The 20,499-nt window shown below is 36.5% G+C and overlaps 1 protein-coding gene across 3 annotated transcripts in view; it reads right to left on the reverse strand.

Annotated features, from left to right (window-relative positions):
* The window catches only part of LOC136416465 (zinc finger protein castor homolog 1-like), a 50,743-nt gene extending 44,212 nt beyond the window's left edge, over positions 1-6,531 (reverse strand). For 2 of the 3 annotated variants that reach the window (XM_066401649.1, XM_066401648.1), the window contains exon 1: positions 6,178-6,531. The gene's annotated coding sequence lies outside the window, so the exon portion shown is untranslated. The remainder of the gene's footprint in view (positions 1-6,177) is intronic. The other variant, XM_066401647.1, reaches the window with a different exon arrangement.
* Positions 6,532-20,499: the final 13,968 nt, after the last annotated feature.

Consider the following 20,499-nt stretch of genomic DNA (forward strand, 5'->3'; position numbering starts at 1 on the left):
ATGGGAAAACTCCATAAAGTGGCAGCCACAGGCAGTTTTGTGAGGTAAGGAAAATGCTTTAAAATTGCAGGTATTAAATATCCCTAGAAACGTTAATTATTGTGGCAAGTTGTATTTTTGCATTGAATCTACTCTGAATTTCCTCACAATTCTCCTAAATTTTAATTCAAACCCGCATTTCAGAAATTTAAATAGCTAATTGAGTCGAGTGTTCATCCTGCCTTCTATTATTGTTTATCGGAAGCTAAACGTGCCTCAAGAGGTGGCGCCACCGTCTCCTCAAAACCAAAAACCACTCCCATATTGCGTTTAAGTGAAGAAATCGTTTTGCATCAAATACAGCTCATCGGTTTCATTACAACTGATCCAGTTTATGATCCTAAAAAAGGCGCATCAGCCTTGATACTCCATCAGGATTCAATCCCTGCTTCTATCTAACATTTTTCTCCATGAAAACGTGCTAATTCCTTTGATGCTTTTTCTGCGCCGTGAGGCCGCTCACAATGAGAAATATCTGTGCAGGATATTCCACATAATTCTCTAGAAGTATGTGCCAATCCCTAAAACTTCGTATATATAAATTCTGAATTTATTCAAATTCGGCGAGTGTGGGTCGTGCAAATCATACAACAATGGCTCGCGACCGCCATCATTGTCATTTTACCTTGGTCCGTTTAAAATGGGAAAAATGCCTCCTCGTCTGCGGTAGGTTGCGATATGTTTGAAAAAATCGGGAAAACTGCCGTTTATGCGAAAGTGCAAATCTGAAATTATTGCTTACAGGTATTCCATTCTGCAACCTTGACACCGGATTATGGCAACTTAATTCTGTACTATAATAAGTTCGCTCAGTCTTATCTGCTTTTGGCATCTATAGCTTTTTCTTTGAATGTCTGAGAACGGTAAAATCACGTGGAAAGCAAAAAACAACGACAAAAACTGTTAAAACTAATCTGTAGATTTACAAAAACAAATTTTTCTATATCGGGCCTGAACGCCACTGCTTAGGGTGTGACGTGTGAATTCCTTGAAAATCAGAGACGTACCATGCTGATTTTAAAATTTTTTACCCAAAACAATTTTTCCTATGTCTGAAAGCTGGGATTTTAGAAATCGACTATGAATGAGTATTGCATTTTACGCTATTTCTTATACTGTGATTGATACCTTAGAGCTAGGTTCATTTTAAGCCCTCAAAAACTTACAACTTAATTTCTTGGAAACCAGAAACATACCAAAATTTGTAAATTTTTAAAATCGAATTTTTCCTATTGAGCTAATTTACTTTTCCTGCAAGTTTCCGAATAGGAGAAAATTAGATGAAATTGCAGTTGTATTCTATTATTTTCACCAATTGGTCGAAAACAGTTGCAAATACGGTAACAATACAAAAAACGAAAAAGTTGCTTAATTCAACATAAAATTTAAATTTCAGGAAGTAGATGGCTAGCGGCATATCACAAAAAAGTTTGAGGTGAAAAAATGTGGCCTGATTTTCCAAAATGTGTTATTTTCAATTAAGTTAAATCAGAAAATGGCAACGTTGCTTTTCACGTTTGTTTTTAAAGTGGGCTTACATCTTGGTGAAAAATTCCAAATAGCAGAAGTATACTGAGGCCCTTTAAAATACCTGGCTCTTTGTCAAAATATTTTAGAGTATTCTGGAATTTGTTATAGGATTTCAAATTCTGGAGTTACGGGAAAAGCTTCCAGAATATTCGATCAAATTTCAAAAGTTGGAAAATGGAGAATCTGCATTTTTCACACTGAGCATCCTAGGAAATTTTCTCTTTGGCGACGTTGTCGTTAACACTTTAGCCTCAACGAAACGAGAACGATGATTAATATTGAATTGAAAGAAAAATACAGTTTCTCGTGGTGTAAAGGTTGGAAAATGGAGGGTTTGGACCTTTTACGCTGAGGCTCCTGAGAAATTCTTGGCCAAGAGCAGGGGCTCCATCCGTCCAGATTTGAAAGGGTCGGACCTGGACAGGGATTTTTGAGACAATTTTAAAAATTGTGTTTATTAGCAAATTATATAGGTTTGCCATGGATAGGTTATTAATGTATTTTAAAAAATCTAATAGTGTCTGGATTGTTTCGAGCTAAAAAATTGTTAGTCCGGCCTCCACCTACGCCTTGTGCGGTAAATCCTGAACGTTACGTCACTGCAAGGCAATATATGAAAGACACTTTTCGCTACCTGCAATTTGCACATAATAACAATAATTATCGTTAATCGATTTGCCAAAGCTGCGTGCTTGATATCATGACAGCTGACTGATTTGATTAAACTAAGCAAACAACAACATTAATTTTCTGTTTTTCCCAATAGTCATGGAAAGGCTGGCAAGCCCGCGTCATTCCACAATTATTTTTATTGTGCTACCTGCTTTATTTTAATATTGTTTTTCAGGCCAGCTCAAAGGATAGGGCGCGACCTATTTTTACATTTCTATTTTGCGTATTTTCGCTCAATACCGTGACTGTGCACTTAGCGCATTTTCGATATCGCAATAAGTTGGCCAAATTATTGTTTAATTATTGCGAAATCGCCAATAAATTTTCTGCGTGCGTTTTCGCTTTGGAATTTTGTCGAAACTGCAACTTTCTTCGATTGTACGTTCAATAGACTTACGCAGCATACGCGATCGTCCCAAATAATGTCACATACGTAGGAGCTTGATGGATATACGAACTAACGGAAACAATTTTATTATAACTCGCTCCATTGAATAGCTAATTAATAGAGGTTCAATATCTCCACGCCGAACTACCAGGGGGCCACGCCCTGGTTGAGAACACGGTCGGTTATATGGGCCTTATACAGAGTGTGCCACCATAAACAAGACAAAAAAATTAATGATCAAAAATGGGTTCTGCTGGACGCATGGGGGCCACGACTATCAATCATAGTTTCAAATTTGAATAAAAGAAACGAGAAAAGGCGACCATCGGGTCATTTATCTCTGTTGCTTTTTCTATTCGAATAATTGCCCGAAAAGTGTTCAATGTTTTTAAGAGCCCATATATTTTCCATTGCTTCATTAAATTGAAAAATTCCCACAGCTGCGCTAAAATTTGCCCACAGCTGACAACAAGAATGTTCAGAACGCTTTTTTTTATTCAAATATCACGTAAAACGCTCAGATTCTATAGTGTCCGTCAACGCCAGGGCAATATTTTGGAAGGTTCCAAAATATTATTTCCTTGCGTTAAAATAAGGCGATTCTTTGTTTAAACATAAAGTCGCCGAACTTCAAATATGGACGGCCGGAGATCCTCGATGGGCTGATCCATAGTCGTCCGGTTTTCCAGTTTCAAAAGGGGTAGGAGGTCCCCTTTGGAAATTTCCAGGAAAATTTCGAATATTTTGATGTGATGTTGCTCTAATTGAATCCTATTTTGATCTTCTCTTTACCAGCCTGTTCTTTTTGAGGGATTTTCAAAATTGCAAAAATTCATATGACTACTAGTTTATATCTCAAGAACTAAAAGAAACCGAGCAGTCTGCCCAGTGCGGGCTGATATAGGTCATTGAGGTGATTAATAGCTTTATAAACGCGTTCTAAAGTGCCTCAAAATTGGCCGAATATCTCTCTTAAACTAAAATTTCCAAATGCTTCAATGACTTTCTGCAATCAACGTCCTTTAACTACACTTGAATAAAAAAATTAAATTTATGTTTGGTTTATTTTTCAGAACTACCAAAAGTTGTCAAAAAACGGTAGAAAACTAATGAATATGAAGGAAGTAGCAATTATAAAATAGAAACTTGCAAACAAGTTTACTTTACCGCAAATAATTATGCAAATAAAATGGGAAAAGATCTGGCGAACGTGCCAGAAAAAAGATGTCTCCATTATTTTTTTTGCAATGATTCTTCCGGTATATATTTCAGACATATGTATAATCAGCGACTCTCTTAATAGATGTACTTCCGAAGTAACTTGTACATTTCGATGCGAAGTGTAATAAATTTCTAGCATATCTCGTTTTTCTTCCTTTGAAATATTTACTACAGGACTAGTAACGTCTCTACCGACAACTACATTGTTTGCCTCAATGAGGAAAGAATTTACGAAAAATTACCGTCTGGCGGTACACTGAGAGTTTAATTGAATAGAAAATTTATAACAGAAGTAATTTAAGTTTGGAATTTTTAGCGTTTACGCAAAAGTAGGTACAATGAATATGAAGTGAGTAATAAAATTACTAAAGGAAAATTTGCAAGCAAATTAAATTATTAAACTTTAATTATTTCTTCCAGAAAATAAAACTCGCTTGCAAATTTCCATTTTGTAATTTTATTACTCACTTAATATTCATTGTACCCACTTCTGCGTAAATGCTAAAAATACACACAGGGTGCCCGTTTCTGGAGCTCAACCATGAGGAACGCAACCATTAAAGTTGCGAGGTGGGTTAAATTGGGATGCAGTTGCATAATTTGAAGTTCGAGAACGTGCCGTTTTCAAATTTGAAAAATTCTGCTGACTTTCGAAGATATTCGAAAAAAACTAAAATTTTGGAAAAATGTTTTATTTTTTCTCAACTTATTTGGCGAGAGAATTCAAAATGATGGATACTTTACCGTCGTAACTTTTCCTCTTCTACAACGTGGCAACGTCATATTTGAAATTCGACATTTCGATTTTCGGCAATCATCATCAACTTTGTTTTTTCTTATTCTACTATCTTGGATGTTCATATTTTTTTCTGATTACGATGATGTTTGTTATATGTTAAGGATCAGTCACGCAGTTTTGTGTAAATACGAAAAATCCCGTTTTTGCAAAGAGTGCCTTGGAAATAACAAATTCCTCATAAGTAATAATCTAATTGAGATGGATCTGGTGAACGTGCTGGTCAACGTACATCTAATTTCTAATAAACTTCTTTTCATCTAACCCGAACTAACTTAAACGTAGAAAAATCTAAACTTGATTTATTCTTAAGAACGATTCTTTGGAATGCAATTAACAATCATTATTAAGTAATCTGAACCTGACCTATAATTCTACTCTTGATGTTAAGGCTCTCATAATTACCTGCACATTTCGAAAGAGACTCGAGACAATTACATAGTTGTTTTCAGCTTGAAAAAGTATTTGAAAACTATTAAAAACCTGTGCAATTATTATAGTATCATGTCCAGGCCTAACTAGCCGTGAAGCTACAACTGCACGTACAAGGTGCACTCTTTTAAAGATATCTTGGTCGCACTTTTTCGATATTAAAATTGCCCAAAATGATTCTTAACATCCTTTTTCACGTATTTAGCTGGAAAGTACAAACTAAGATCGTTATCATCAGTATTAGGTTTTTTACTGAATTCAGGGTATTTTCTGGGGTCTCAGGTTTTTTGCTGAATTCAAGTTTCTGATTCGGGTAACTAAAAATCTTTAAAAATACTCACAAAAAGAGGGCAGAAAACGTCAGTATTTTTGTTTTTCTGGAGAAAATTATGGGAAAATTCATTACAGAAAAAACTTAAAAAAAAAATGAAATTCTGATATCTCAGTATTATCGCGGATCCAATGCTAAAGCAAACAAATGTCCTAGGACAATTAATGACTACATCAATTCTGGAATTATAATTTTTTTAAAAGAACTTACAACGTTGGTAACCACAATGATAGTGTGTTATAACAGAGTTATGACAGTATCATTGAGTATTGACACCAAGGGCGAAACGCAATATTTTTGTTTTTCACAAATGATTCTCCGTAAAAACTTAGGTTAATGCGTTAATCAAATTCAACATGACAAATGCATTAAAAATTCATTTTAAGGCAATATATATGATTACCAGCAGGGATGAAAAAAGTGTGTGGGCTTTTTTCTGATCTAGAGTGCATGAATATTCGTTTAAAACTATCTAGAATTTTCGACGCTAGACTTATAGTCGGAGTTGTTATTTAATAATGGAAACATTGGATTTTGGCGTAAATGAATGAAATTCTCGCGGTTGAGAGCAAAAAGATTAAAACATACATTTCAAAAATCATGAGAAATCAATGATTTTTGATCATTATTAATGTTTTGCCATTAAATCTAGGCACAGCATTGCGCAGTTTTTGAGGTAATTTTTTTGACAATTTTCCCGAAAAAATCACTGCGCTGAAAATCCAGCTATTCTCCCACCGGATCAAAAAACTCTATTTTATAATTTACCTTTTAGTTGGGCAACTTAAGTGCAACTTCTCCTAAAAGCCACTTTTCCGCTTTCAAAAACACATACAGCTAACTGAAAAGTTAATCCAAATGGTGAGTCGCGCCCTCAACCACTAACGCAAAAAGCACCGATTGCGTCTAAAACAAAAGTCGAAACAAAGTTTAGAATCGTAGCCAGCGGTGGCGAAACAAGCGAACAAACAGCGAAACGAAAAAAAACAAAAGCGAAAAATGTTCCAGGGTTCGAGTGCGTAAAGCGAACCGAAACCACCGACACGTACAGTCAGACGTTCGTCGTCCGACTCGCGTTCGAATGTTGACGTCGGACGTCGCGGATGAGGTTTTCGGATTCTGGTTGTAAATTCGAGCGTGCCATGCACGGCACCCCCTCCCCTACTCGATTCGGAATTTCTGTAAAATTGTGAGTCTGTGATTCGCTAAGGGGCAGGGCCTCCGGGGGGAGGGGGCGGCTGTTTTTGATATTTTCATGTCGTTTGTGCGTTTTGCTTGTCGATTTCAGCAAAACGGTCGACGGCCGTTTTTGTCAATGAAGTGATGTTCGTTGATGTGATTTTTGGAATCGGCGTGAAATTTCCTGGAAAAGAGTGAGGGGAGAATTTTGTGGGAATTTGGACTCATTGCCATCTGGTCTAGTCAAAATATCTGGAGTCAGTTTGTCAGTATCTACTGAAAACATTTTCTCGTAGATCTATAGATTTTTTCCCAATAAGAGAAAAAAATTTGAAAAATCCTTCCTTGAAGACGGAAAAATCCGTAAAAGGAAAAAATGCAGAGAAAGAAATCAAATCTGAAAATTTTCAAAAATGTTCTTTGAAAAACTACCTCTCACAATATCAAAATCAAAAACGAGATTAGAGAGTTTTCAAGTCAACTTTTCTTTGTGGTTAATTTTATTTGATAACTTTAACATACCAACTTTCCACTAAAGACTAATCCACTCACCAAAGAGAGCTTTTAAAATCTTTCCGAGTGCGCATGTGTGCTACAGTTCTCCAAAAGTCATACATCAAATTTTAATAGCAGTTTGATGCTTTTTATGTCTTTTTTTAAATTCCCAGGATGCAATAGATTTTTAAAATTTTAATTTTCAGTGAATTATGGTTTTTTTCAACGTTTCAAAGCATTTCAGCATTTCAGTCAATTCAGCATTTTAGTTATCATCATTACCTGACCTGATTTCTTATGTTATTATATCACCGTATTTCTTATAGTTTAGAAGTTTCCATACATTCTCGCGAATTTGCAGCATCCTGTATAACAAGCGACCAACATGCCGTCACCATCCCTTTTTAAAAATTAAACTAATTGAAGAGAGGAATAAAGAGCTGGTGTACGATCTAAAAACCATAATGTTCCCCTTCATTCATCGCGTTTCTGTCAAAGTCCTATCTATGACGTCAACCTTTAAAACAAACGTCGAATGCGACGTTGCAATTTCTGCTAAAAATGATTAATGGAAGAACTTGATGTATTAATACTTTTCATCTTCTGACTACCATTGACTGAAGGAGTTGATGACAGGTCCCTCGAAGTCATATAAAAACCATGACATTCTCCATATTCTCCTATCAGTTAAGATTTACTGAGATAACCTCAATTCCTTCGGCTCTCAATGACGATAGGTCCATCTTAAAAACAAGTGCCAAATACAGCATTGCCATTTTTTGTATCATTTAATTGCACGTGACGAGGATGTTCGTTTTTAATAATTGAAAAGGTACTAAAATGCTGTTGGATGTCGTAACGTAGACCACCACTTTTGGACTTAATCGGTACCATCAATTTTCCAATTCAATGAGCGTATAAGCTGTAGCTTTCCATATTGTTATTATTATTATTATGACACATTAGCGATTCGAATTTTCTCGATAACCCATAAAAGTGTCTCCACTTCTATAAAAGTGGCTAATCGAAGGAACGCTACTAGCTCCTTTACGGGAAAATCACGTACGAAAAATATCCATGGAAAAAAATTCATTTTTATTAAGTATGGCTTCCGGTGCTTAATAGTCGGCAAAACTGGTGAATAATAATGGATGCCAACCAAACAGAAAGGGGGTCACACTGTTTGTCGCTTTTTATTTATTTATATATCATGTGCATACCTTTTCGTGTTTTAATTGAATGAAATCAAGCCTCGCGCGACCAGAGGCGGGCCTAATCATGTCGCTGAATATTTAATCAAATAGCTATTTAAGTTCAACTACGCCCCTGCTCACATAATGTTGCCTATTGCTTTGCCTATTCAAGAAATACGGTTATAAATATTCATTAATCAATTTTCAATTGCTAATGCGAATTTCGTCGGTTTCTACAGCAAACAAAACAATTGAGAATAGTCGAAGGTAGTGGAAACACGACCTACGTCGAGAGAAAGAGGGTCAAAAGCATATTTTCCCAATGGAATCGTCACGACATCTGGCTTTTTCGGGTTTTGTCTGCAACGATTTAACTGGAGCATAGTGCCGCGGCCGAGTGAACTTTCTATGATAAACATATGTTCGGTGAACTGGAGTGAGAACTTGAGCTTGGTAAAAATCTGCGGCATTATACACACTCCGGGATACGGTGCCGAAAAGCAAATCCATGTAGTTCTTGTCTCCGCAATCAGAAAACTTTAAATAAAAATGAATGATTAAGTCTGGTTTCCACGTAGCTATATGTTTATCTCGACCACTAAACACTCCCTAAAAACTTGAATTTCCCTTTTAAAACAATCTGGCTGGTTTTTTAAAGCCTCTCTGGTGAGAGTGAGTGCTGTTCCCACATGCGTCCTTATTATCGTTAGCTAATAAGAACATCCCTTGAGCTAATCTGATCTAAACTAAAACTTTGATTATCGATAAACTGATCGATAAATCGATTCATAAAAATACTCTAATTCGAATCAGTCGGGTTCCCACGTACCTCTTAAAGATATATCTTAGTTAAAAACCCGAAAAACCTATACTAACCCGAATTAACCTGAACTAAAGCAGAAATCGATGAACATGAAAATGCATTTGTGGCTCCGGTGAAATAATTGTCCATCAATAATTTCGCATTTTTGAAAAAATTTATTATATCACTGAGGCTATTTCTGACACAAAAAATCAGTGACGTAACTCATTTTTCAGTCATAAAACATTGGATTAAAGTCTTGAAAAACACTTAAGTGCTTCGAAACAAATACGTTTCTGGTATTAAAGCCAAATTACTAAATTTTCATGATGTAACTGAGACTTACGTGTATTTTTTTTCTTCAAAACACAGCGACGTAACACGCTTTTCATTAGTAAAACGTCTACTTTTCAAGATTTTCAAAAAATGACCTAAATCATTCAATCTAATGAACGGTTTTTGATTTTTGAGAACCAAAATTCATTGTTCCGTTACAAATCTGTTTGCGCGAGATCATAGAAGGTAATGAAACGATAAATTTGAGGTGTGTTTAAGGCAATTTCTACACGTGTTCTTGAGATATCGACATTGGAAATAATAAAAAGTAGATATCTCCGTATGAGCATCAGCACCCAATGAGATGCATTAAATTTGTTTGTCCAAGCCAAGAAGCTTTATAAATAAAAAAAAGCATAAAGCACAAATCTCGTGAAAATGAGTGAAAAAACTCAATTTCTCCAACATTTTAAAGTACAAAACGGCGTTCCAAGAGGGAAATCTGTTCAATATTTTCCGATTTTTCTTACGCACTTCCGTTTTCATCGATTGTAGAGACCAATTGATTGTTTGATTATTTTTCGCAGTGGCTACATATTTTCAGTCATAAATTAATTTCGCGTGCAAATAATGGAATAACCGCGTCAACGGTCGGTAACAGTGGGAACACAACCTACGCCCTGATTAAGCCGAAAGGAATCGGGTCACAAGCGTATTCCCTAAACAAATAACGGGGACATGCAGATGGACCTAATAAATCTAAATTCTAATTCTGAAATCAAATATCGCCCGATTAATTTTAATCATTAAAAAGTATGATTCAAACGACGGACAGAGAAGGAAACGCAGTTTGCGTGCACAGGGCCGCACTCCGATTTTCCACAAACTGCTTTTATCTCGATGTTCTTGCGGGAGATTTACTTTTTCTTTGCAGTTTTTCATTAGTTTACCTTTATTTTATTCTATTTTATATGATTTTTTTAGTTTGATCAATAGGATCTGCTTTTTGTGGGCAGTCCGTCCCTGTTCGAAAATAAAATAAATCTAAATCTGGGTATGCAAATGAGCAATGGCATATAGAAAAGGGTAAAATCGAGAATATAAAATTTCAACCCCTCATTTAAGAATATCATAAATCACAGGCCCCGTACAATGCAGACTGGTTTTTCTTTTCAATTCGGTCCTCGTTTAGAAATTTGCATGTCGCTCCGGGCTTCAAGGTTTCATTACAATATACAGATATCACAGATATCAATGCTATATACGGGGTGTTCCAAAAATACATTGCGCGGATACTGTGAATTTCTCTAGAGAAAATACTGAATTCAACTTGTTTACAGGCGAAAATGATCCGTTTTTATGGTGGAGAGCCAGAAAGATGATGAAATAATGCTGTTTTCTTAGACATATATAGTTCGGAGAAAAAAAAAGTTCAGTTTATAGCTTGATCAAAGTTGGGATTCAGAGCGAAAGAAACAAAGTTGTTTTCAATTCAAACCTGGCATTTTTACATTTTGAAAGCGCTTTTTATTCCTCAAAAATCTATTAATAATTTGAGAATTATTTTGAATTGACCACCTAGATCTTCTGATATAACTTAAATGTATTTTTATTTTTGGGAATCTAGGGGACTGAACTTTTTTCTTAACACACCCCTGGCATTTTTATTTCACACTTCGAAAGCGCTTTTCATTCCTAAACGACCAATGCATCATTTGAGTACTTTTTATTAGTTGACCACTTAGCTCCCCTGATATGACTCCAGGTCATTTTTCTATTTGGAACCTTAGGAACCCAAGCGTTTTTTAAATACAGGCCTATTTTATTGTCTCACAGTTCGAAAGCGCTTTCATTCCTGAAAGATCAATATATTATTTCAGAACTTTTTTATGAATTGGCCACCTAGCTCTCCCGATATGACTCTAATGGATTTTTCTTTTTGGGAACTTAAGGAACTACCATATGTATGTATATAGTAATAATTTCGACGGTTTCTGGGTAACTCCGTATACTATACAAACAACAGTGTTCTTCACACCATCAGCCGTGTAAATACTCCTCAAGCTGTAGCTCTTTGTTGCTAAAAATTTCAGGTTACATGTCATAATTTGCCGTTCGAGTCAGTACTAGGTCCAAATAACGGATATTTATGAACCGTAAGCCAAATATTAAAGCGAATTAACAGTATAAACGCGTAAGTACTACCGGAATTTATATTCCTCGTTGTCGTGAAGGAATGGTACGTCTTCGTTCTTCGTTTACCCGAATTTTGCTTCTGTCGATTGAGAATTCTTCGCGATCGTGGCACGCGTGCATAAACCACGTCAAAGACACTGAAGACAGGCCTGGGTTCCCTGGGTCACCATGAAGAAGCTCGAACAGAGCAGTAGTCGAGAGTTAATCTATCGATCTACTGTTCGCCTGTTTGTAGTCTGTAGCTTCTATTGCGTGTTACGGGCTCGCAATTGTGATGAAGTTTGCAATAGTGATAGAGCTCGCAATTGTGATGTAAAAAAAACAAGAGGAAAAAATGAGCAATCCGCCTGTTATCGTTTACACAGCGCCCAATAAATCATTGGCAGATCAATACGCTTAAATAAACACGGACGAACCTCGATTTAAATATGAATATGGGCCTTGTTAGCTATAGGAGAGCGACATGGGTTGCTTAAAAAAATTTGCATAATTTTAATACGGTTTTTGGTCGGGTTATAAGCCCTTTCGCGCTTTAACCTCCTTTCTTTAGATCGTAACGCAAATGCCTGCAGATTTGCATATTGCCATCAAACCCTCGGGTTTCACACTGTCGAAGCGATCATTTCACGCTGCTGTTATTGATATTTTACTTTTGTCTTGTTATTATGTAAAATAGTTCAGCTCGGGTTATGAGAAACTCATTTGCGTACCGACTGCTGCAGATAAATTGCACGAGATATTATTAAGCATTTGGAATTTTAAATTCAACAACGGGGAACAACATGATGGAGTCGCGCATTACGATCTGCGAGGAGGGCCTGATGCGTCTGTAAGTTTAGTGTTGTACAGGGCGTCGGGTTCCGGAGCTCAATTGCCCGTTTCACAGTAATATGGAATGGAGTAAATTGGGTGCCAGCGAAAGGAAAATTTTTAATATCTGCCAGAAGCGAATTAATCATAGGAATGTAACCGCTCGTCGCCAGCGCTGAGCAAGCAGTAAAGTTCGCGTCCGGACCCTAAGCGCAAAATCATTTGCAAAATTGCCATTTTGCGCTCTCTTTTGGCAGCACAAAAGCGCGTTTCAAGTTGTTTATCATAATTTTTTAAACTTACTTAATCACTTAAATGTTTTTTTGAGTTTCACAAGATGCATAAAATGTCCGTTTCTGGAGCTTAACCACGGGAATCGATGGAACTATGACTATGCGAGGTCGGTTAAATTGGGGAAAAATTGCATAATTTGAAGTCAAAAAATGTGCTGTTTTAAAATTTGGAAAAATCTGATTACTTTCGGAGATATTAACGAAAAATCAAATTTTTAAAAAAAGGTTTTTATTACTGCCTTAATTTATTTAGCACGGAAATTTACAATAATCGACACTTCATCATTGCCATTTTTCCTCCTCTACAACGTAGTGATTTCATATTTAAAATCGGACATTTTGACTTTCCAAAACCATCATCAACTCTGTTTTTTTCATATGGACACTATTTTGTATCTTTCTATTTTTCAATTCCAATTTTCTTCCTGACTACGATAATGTGTTATATGTTAAAGTTTAATATTTCAGTTTTGTGCAAATATTAAAAATCCTGTTTTCCTAAATCAAATGGGGACATATCTGGTAAGCGTGCTAGCCAATGCATGCCTCCACTGTTGAAAATCGAATTAAACAGACGATATTTATATTTTTTCAAGACTCCGCACTGCTTGATGAGATAAGTGAATTCCCTTTGCTAAAACCCTTTTCGAGGTGAAGAAACTAACATAAATCTCATAGAGAATTCATTTCATTGCGTTTATTATTTTTGACGAGGTTTATCCTGCGCAAAGCAATCTATCTAATATAAGATTATGTTGATCACATTTTTTATGAAATAGAAAAAGACGATTCAACCATTTTTAAAAGTAATGCGAATAACTGCTTTAAACTGCCGACAAAACCATTAAACTGTATTTACAAATCTTCTCAGTGACACACATTTTCAAAAACGCTGAACAGCCAAAACAATTTATTTAATTGACCCAAAATAATCACTCGGCTGAATGTGGGTTAAATTGTTGCAAATTTCAAAACTTTTGTTTCTATATTACTTTATTTTTCGTAATATTTGCACGTAAAAGAGCTCACTACCTTTCCATACAAAACCGACCTTTATAAGGGTATGTGTGTGCGGAAATGCATCAGACCCTTGAATTTCTTGTATTTTTTTTAATAGAAAGTGATTGTGATTGATGATCTTTTACTTTTTAATCGTTAGTTTTTTCATTGAATATTTGGTGAGAAATTTCTAAAATAGTGATTAGGCGTAAAAATTGTTGATGGATGTTTTTGGGATTCCTCAGTTTTTTAACCGGTTTTCACGAACGGCAAACGTTCATTGTGGATGTACTAGCAGCTATAAAGCTAATGAAAACGAAAAAAAAAACACTGCAATCATCAATATTTTCTCATTAATTATTTTTTTTTTATACGGAATTGGCATCATCATTATATCAATATTTTTAGCGGTATTCTGCAAGCTTGGTCTGATGCTGGTTCTGTAGTTTTTCAAATAGAAAAATTCAATGGGGTCATGTCGGATGAACCAGACGGCCAATTAAAAAAAAAGTGCTTAAATGACGCACTAATCTTGCAGAAATCGAAAAAGCTTTCGAAATATCTAATAAAGTTCCAAGTCAGTGTTAAAAAAAAACTGAACTGCTACTGTTTTTGTACGTAAAGTTTCACCTTGGGATAACGATGAGTCTAGAGATGAGGTTTTTGTAATATTCTCACAAGTTACCGGAATTGTGGGACTAACATTGGCCTGGTTGTAATTAAGGGGACTATTATAGTTATGCTAGAAACGTTATATACCGTTTTCTGCTCATAATAAATGAGCATGAGCACCATGAGCATATCAAATCTCTTGACTAAAGATTAATTTCAATTCGAATAGAAACTTAATATCGCTCCCTTTTTTTAAAAATGCAAAATTATTCCATACAACGCCAACAAGGGTTATTGCTTAAGAATGCCCTGTTTCTTGGAGGGTAAAACTGATTAATTCCAATACGTGTGGGAATTGAGCCTATTGGCTCAATTTCACATTCACCTGACCAAATTCCTATACCAAGCATCTACCTGGATACACCATTACACAATATTCTTAGCAAAATCTGAAAAAGTATTACTTTTAATCGGAATCCGGCAAAGGAACCGACGAGCAGCTGACTCCGATTACACCAGACAGGTATTCGCACCCCAAGGGTGCGTTTTTTAAGGGTTTTTATTTAAAACACCATATCGCAAGGGTTGCAGACATATGTAGGGAAAATAGTAGAAACCCGATAGCTGTTCTGAAATTACTAATGATGCAAAATGATTGATTGTTAAAAAGATGGATTAATTTTTGATACTTTCAATGCGCTTTCGAAGTCGACGATGTATACTGTAAAAATTTTTAATTTTTGTGGGAAAAAGTGAGTTATGGGAAAGTTCAGGGAATAATCGTTAAGGGGTTTTTAATACTTGTTGCAGCCATTAAAGGGTAAATTATCGGGGGGTTAATAATTTTTTAGTATTTACTGGAAAATACATCACCGATGGCACATCATAGAAAACGAGGTATTTCTACAGTCGTGAACTAAATGTCTAACGTTCAGTTGATTGGTCTTGATTCGGCAGCCTGTAAAAACTGATGTGGTAGTGCATCACCAGTGGTACATGATGGTTATTGCAGTGCGAGTTGGGTGCCATCGGTGGTTCACATAGTCCGGAAAGTGTTGAATAAATAAATCATTTTAGTATAATACGTTAAAAATAGCATTTGCGCCACTCTAAGGTTGGTTCCTTTGGTTAGATAAAAGAGTTGAATTAACCTTTAAAAAGAAAAACTGACATTTTACAGTTCTTCAGTACGATTTTAAGCCAAAATTCCCTGACATTGCGAACACTGCCTGAACGCGAACAATAACAAATTACGGCCTTAATATACGAATGCGCACTGGGGCGGTCGTTCTGGCTAGTCGCCGGCACGCGGTCCGGTCAGTTTTTACTCTTATTCTGTCATTTATTTCATTATGCTCTCATATGCATTACCTTATGGAATCGAGCCACATATTTCTTCTAAAACGATCATTTAAATCAGTGCTTTTGCATTTCCGGTCTCGTTCTGTTGTGCTTTAATCAGGAGTCGGCGATTATTCTTCAGTACCCGTACGTGCCGAACCTGTTTGAACCTGGAGGAGTTGCTTGAGGGAGAGTGCTTTACTCCTTTACAATATTTTATTACGTGAAATTTAAATTCATTGAAAATCTTAACGGTCTAATAAAAATTCACTTAGCACACAACCGATCCCAGTAGCAAGCAGGCGAAATGACGTGTCCATTGATACGTAATAGAACTTAATGGGCCTAATAAAAATTCCTGCGGCGACCAGATATATTCTCTTGCTTCATTTAAGAATCCACGATTCGTGTTAAATGGGCAGTTAATTTCAATCGTCGTTACGGTCGCGCGTGTGCCGAGATGACATTGATATTTATCCACCTCTAGAACCACCCAAAAAATACATAAGGAATTTCGGAACCCAAAGCCAAAAACAGGAAACGGCCTTATTAGTATGGCCCCCCCAAGTCAGCGAATAAGCCGATACCCATCAGAATTCCCCATAATCCGCCTGATTGGATTTCCACCAAATACCGACAATTTAACCTGAATATATTCGATTAAAATTACTAACACATTTTGGTTCGTTTTCAAGATATCCACCGCATCTGAGTGCCTGAAGACCTGCATTGGACAAGGACAGACATAACATTCGGTGCTTGTGACAGAGGCTGAAGGGGGGATTCGAACGCGATTTAAAAGCGGCGATTAAAATTCAACAATAGATGCTAAGGAGCGCTAAAGGAAGTCAGGAATGCTCTTTGAATTTTTTATGTGAAAACGTACGACGTCGAAAACACGCGATAAAAACCTCCATTTCCGTCAATCGACGGTTTTATTGAAATTTTATTATTATATTAAGTTATTGGAATTTATTGTTAACCAGAAGCGAGGTGAATAACCTGACTGGAGGAGGCATCTAACGTCATTCTTATAGAGGAGGGGAATACAGGAAATTTCGATGAAGGTATATGCAAAATTTACGTATTAAACAAGAAGGTAGATTTTGCATAAGACCTTAATTAGCAGTAGCCATATTTTTGGTCCTATATTGAGGTTGTACCTCCCTGAATCCGTTGGCAGATATGTGAAGACTCAATGTCATCACGGCCCCTTTATCCGGGTAGATGAATTTCGCTTGATTACAGATGTTGCCTCTGAATATATACAGGGTGAAATATTTAACCTGAAACTTCGAAATATTTCGAATACTAAGCATCTTATAAAGGAATGTTTGATATCAAACTTTAATCACTGAGAGGGAAATGTATTGGTGCTAAAGTTGATTTCCCTCCATCCACTGTGTTGGCGGGGTGAGGGTTAACTTTTTAATTTCAAATGGTAACTCCCATTTTTTTTACAGATTCGGATAATACGGTTAAAAATTTTAAAAATTGTCCAAAGCATTTTTTTCGATTCATGCTAGAAAACATTGTAATTAACGAAATTCAATTATCCAAATTCTTACCAGCTTCTTCATACACCAAAACCATTTCGATTTTCTCTTCTACGGTCATATACTCCATCGTGAAGTAATATTAACAACAGAATGTTTAAGAGTAGGTGTTTTGTTTGTTTACGTTACATTTTATTTGTTACATTTTATTACCATAGAATTTTTTTGCCACATAGAAATTTTTTAAAAGTGGAGGTTGCTATTTAAGATATGAATTGAATTTTGTTAATTACAGAGTTTTCTACATGAATCGAAAAAAATGTTTTGGACAAATATTGCTCGTTTTTAGCGGTGCTATCGGAATCTTTAAAAAAATGGGGGTTGCAATTTGAAATTAAAAAGCTAATCCCCACTTCGCCCACACGGGCGATGGAGGGGAATCAATTTTAGCACCAATACATTTCCCTCTCAGAATGATTAAAGTTTGATACTAAACATTTCTTTGTAGGATGCCTAGTATTCGAGATATTTCGATATTCCGGGTTAAATGTTACACCTTGTATACTCCCAGAAATTTCACTCCGCTGCAGCACTTCGATCTGGTTAGATCGAAGCGCCTTTAGTGATCGATGCCGACGAAACTTAAAAAGGAGAACTCCTCTAGCCCATTTGGCTTACTCTTGTTATCTGATGCTCTGAAGTAAATCAAACTGCTGCTTGTGTTGCTTCCAGCGATGGATGTGCAACGTGAGAAGCAGTCGAATTATCTGTAGCACGGACTCAGGTATCGGACTTTCTATGGTTATCTGTATATGATCAGTGGTGCTGCAAATTAGTTCCAGGTCTCAGGAACTGGTAGATGCGATAAATTTTAAGAATTCGGGATTTTTCCTGAAAGAAAAGGGAAATGCTCCATGAATTTTGGGACAATCATACAAATGTCTCTGAAATAATCTATGAAAATCTTTAGGAATTCTCAGATTTATCAACGAAACTGTCAAAGAACCCAAGAATTCAATTATATAGGGTATCCCAGTTGTAAACGTTAGAAGTTAAAAAAAAGAATAGATGATCTCATTTTCAGCAAAAAATTTATAAGAACAAAGATCTTCCATCGCTTTGGCATCGAGATACTACACAGGGTGTTCAAGATTAACGAATTTGTTTTTTTATGTACAGGGTGTCAATTTTTGGAACTCATCCATAAGAAATTCGGCATTTGAAATGACACGTTTCGATTTTCGACAAATATCATAAGTTTTGTTTTTTTCTATGGGCGCCATCTTAGATCTTCACATTTTGGAATTGAACTTTTTTTCTGATTACAGTTATGTATTACATATCAGAATCTTGCAGTTCGTTGCAAGTTCCAAAAATCCTGTATTTGCAAGATTGCATGCAACAACAGTTTCCAACAACCATGCAAAATTACTTTCTCTTTCCATATAGAAATACAATATTTGAGTTTGGTGCATTTTTTAGTTTCTTATACGTTGGCCTACACGCTTACCTTATCTGTCCCTATTGGATTATATTATTTATGAGAAATTATGGGAAATCTCATTTGTAAATCTGTACCCGCCGATATTGATAAGTAGCGAAAGAAAATCATTACAAATGTATGAACCAGAATGAAAAGAAGTCAAAAGAAATTGAAAATGAAGGGTGAACCTTTCGAGCATTACGTTTTTAGAAATTTTTATTTTGTTTCGAATATTTCCAAAAGTCGTCGGAATTTTTCAAAGCTCTTGGCTTCTCTAACTCTCGCCTCCCCCCACCATTTAGTTACCAAATGCAGCCGCGAAAATTCGTATAAAATTCATTCCCGATTCGGTTTAGAAACGCCGTATAAACAAAGTTGCCGAATCATTTAACAAAAGTGACAAAGGCAGCGAAGCAATTTTAACAGTAATTTGAATAATTCCGCACCAAAACATTCGGCAACCGTGTTTTTGTCCGTTTACAGTCATGTACAGTCAACTAACGTTGTAATATATCGGGCAAATTGCCGGGGTAAATTCTGGTTAACCACCCCATTATTCCCGATTTGAGGGCCGTTTTTTAAGGGAAATTTATCCCTACGCTTCCACGAGCAAGCTCATTAGCTGGCGAATTTCCTTCCTAGTATTTATTATTACAAAAGAGCGCATCTTCATTCAGATATTACCCTATTAGCATGAGCAGCGATTTGATGAATGCAGAATAAATCTTCTTTTACCTACCGGTTGTCGCATGTCAATTTGTCCAGTTTACCGTTGGTCAAACGGTGGCATCTTCATTCTTCGGTGAACCGACCTCTCGGAAATTTGTCATTGTTCGAAGTTGTTTATCGGACTGTGGTCAAGGCACGCGTCTTCTTTGACCTGCTGCTAGTCCACGTGGACGTCGTGTTTACTTTCAGATTTAAAGCTTAAAACTGGCAAAAATGTCTGCTAAATTTTAGTGGGATTTGCTGCATAAAGAAAATGTGTTGCGTCAAAGGCGCAATCCATACTGCCGCGTTTAAATAAAGGGACCCCTTTCCGTTCCTTATACCTGTCCAAACAGCTGGTGTAGAATTACATCTTGGGCCCAAAGGGATAAAAATATTTGCGTTTTTTTGAATTCGGTTTTTTCCTACCTGAGAGCGTTTCCGATTTTTTTCGGGATAAAAAGAGTTTACGAAATTAAGAAAGCGCGTTGATGCATCGGGGAGTCTTGAGTTTCAAAAAAGCAGGTAAAGGGGGTGAGAAAGGGTGCAGTTTGACACTGGATACACGTGCATTGTGCCCATACGTGTGTGTGGGAAAATGGAAAGTATTTTTTAACCCCGTTAAGAGAGGATAAAGGATTACGGCCAGGTGGGGCTTAATTGCGAAAAAAAGTAATTGGCAACGCCAGAGGAGACCAGCGATTCAGGGAAGAGGAAATACAGTTCATTTACTGTTACGGCATTTGGTTTATTTCGAGGATTTTTCTAGCCAAATCTCTCGACACTTTCTTTCCAAGAAATTGCAGCTCCAACATCTTAACATTTAAAGTTATTTTTTCTAAAAACTGGACAGCTAGCACCCCGGTCGCACCCCGGCCTCTCAGGTTCGAAAATGAGGATCCCGTTCGAAACACAAATCTGGCCTTCCATGTCCAAAAGGGGGACACCAGTCATCCAGGTCCGAGAGAAGAATTCCGGCGCTTCAAACCTGACGGGGATCCCGGCCATTCAGGTCCGGTAGGGGGAGCTTGGTCGTTCAGATCCAATGGGGGTTACCCGACCTTTTAATTCCTACCGAGCGACCCCGACCAGCCAGTTGTGATCGGGGGGACCAAGCTGTACAGCTGTCTGAAAAAGTAACTTCAGATACTTAGATGTTGAAAATGGATAGGAAACACTAAATTTACTGAAAAATAGGGGTAAAATC

Source organism: Euwallacea similis, chromosome 23 (genome assembly GCF_039881205.1).
Source record: "Euwallacea similis isolate ESF13 chromosome 23, ESF131.1, whole genome shotgun sequence".
Classification (NCBI taxonomy): Eukaryota; Metazoa; Arthropoda; class Insecta; order Coleoptera; family Curculionidae; genus Euwallacea; species Euwallacea similis.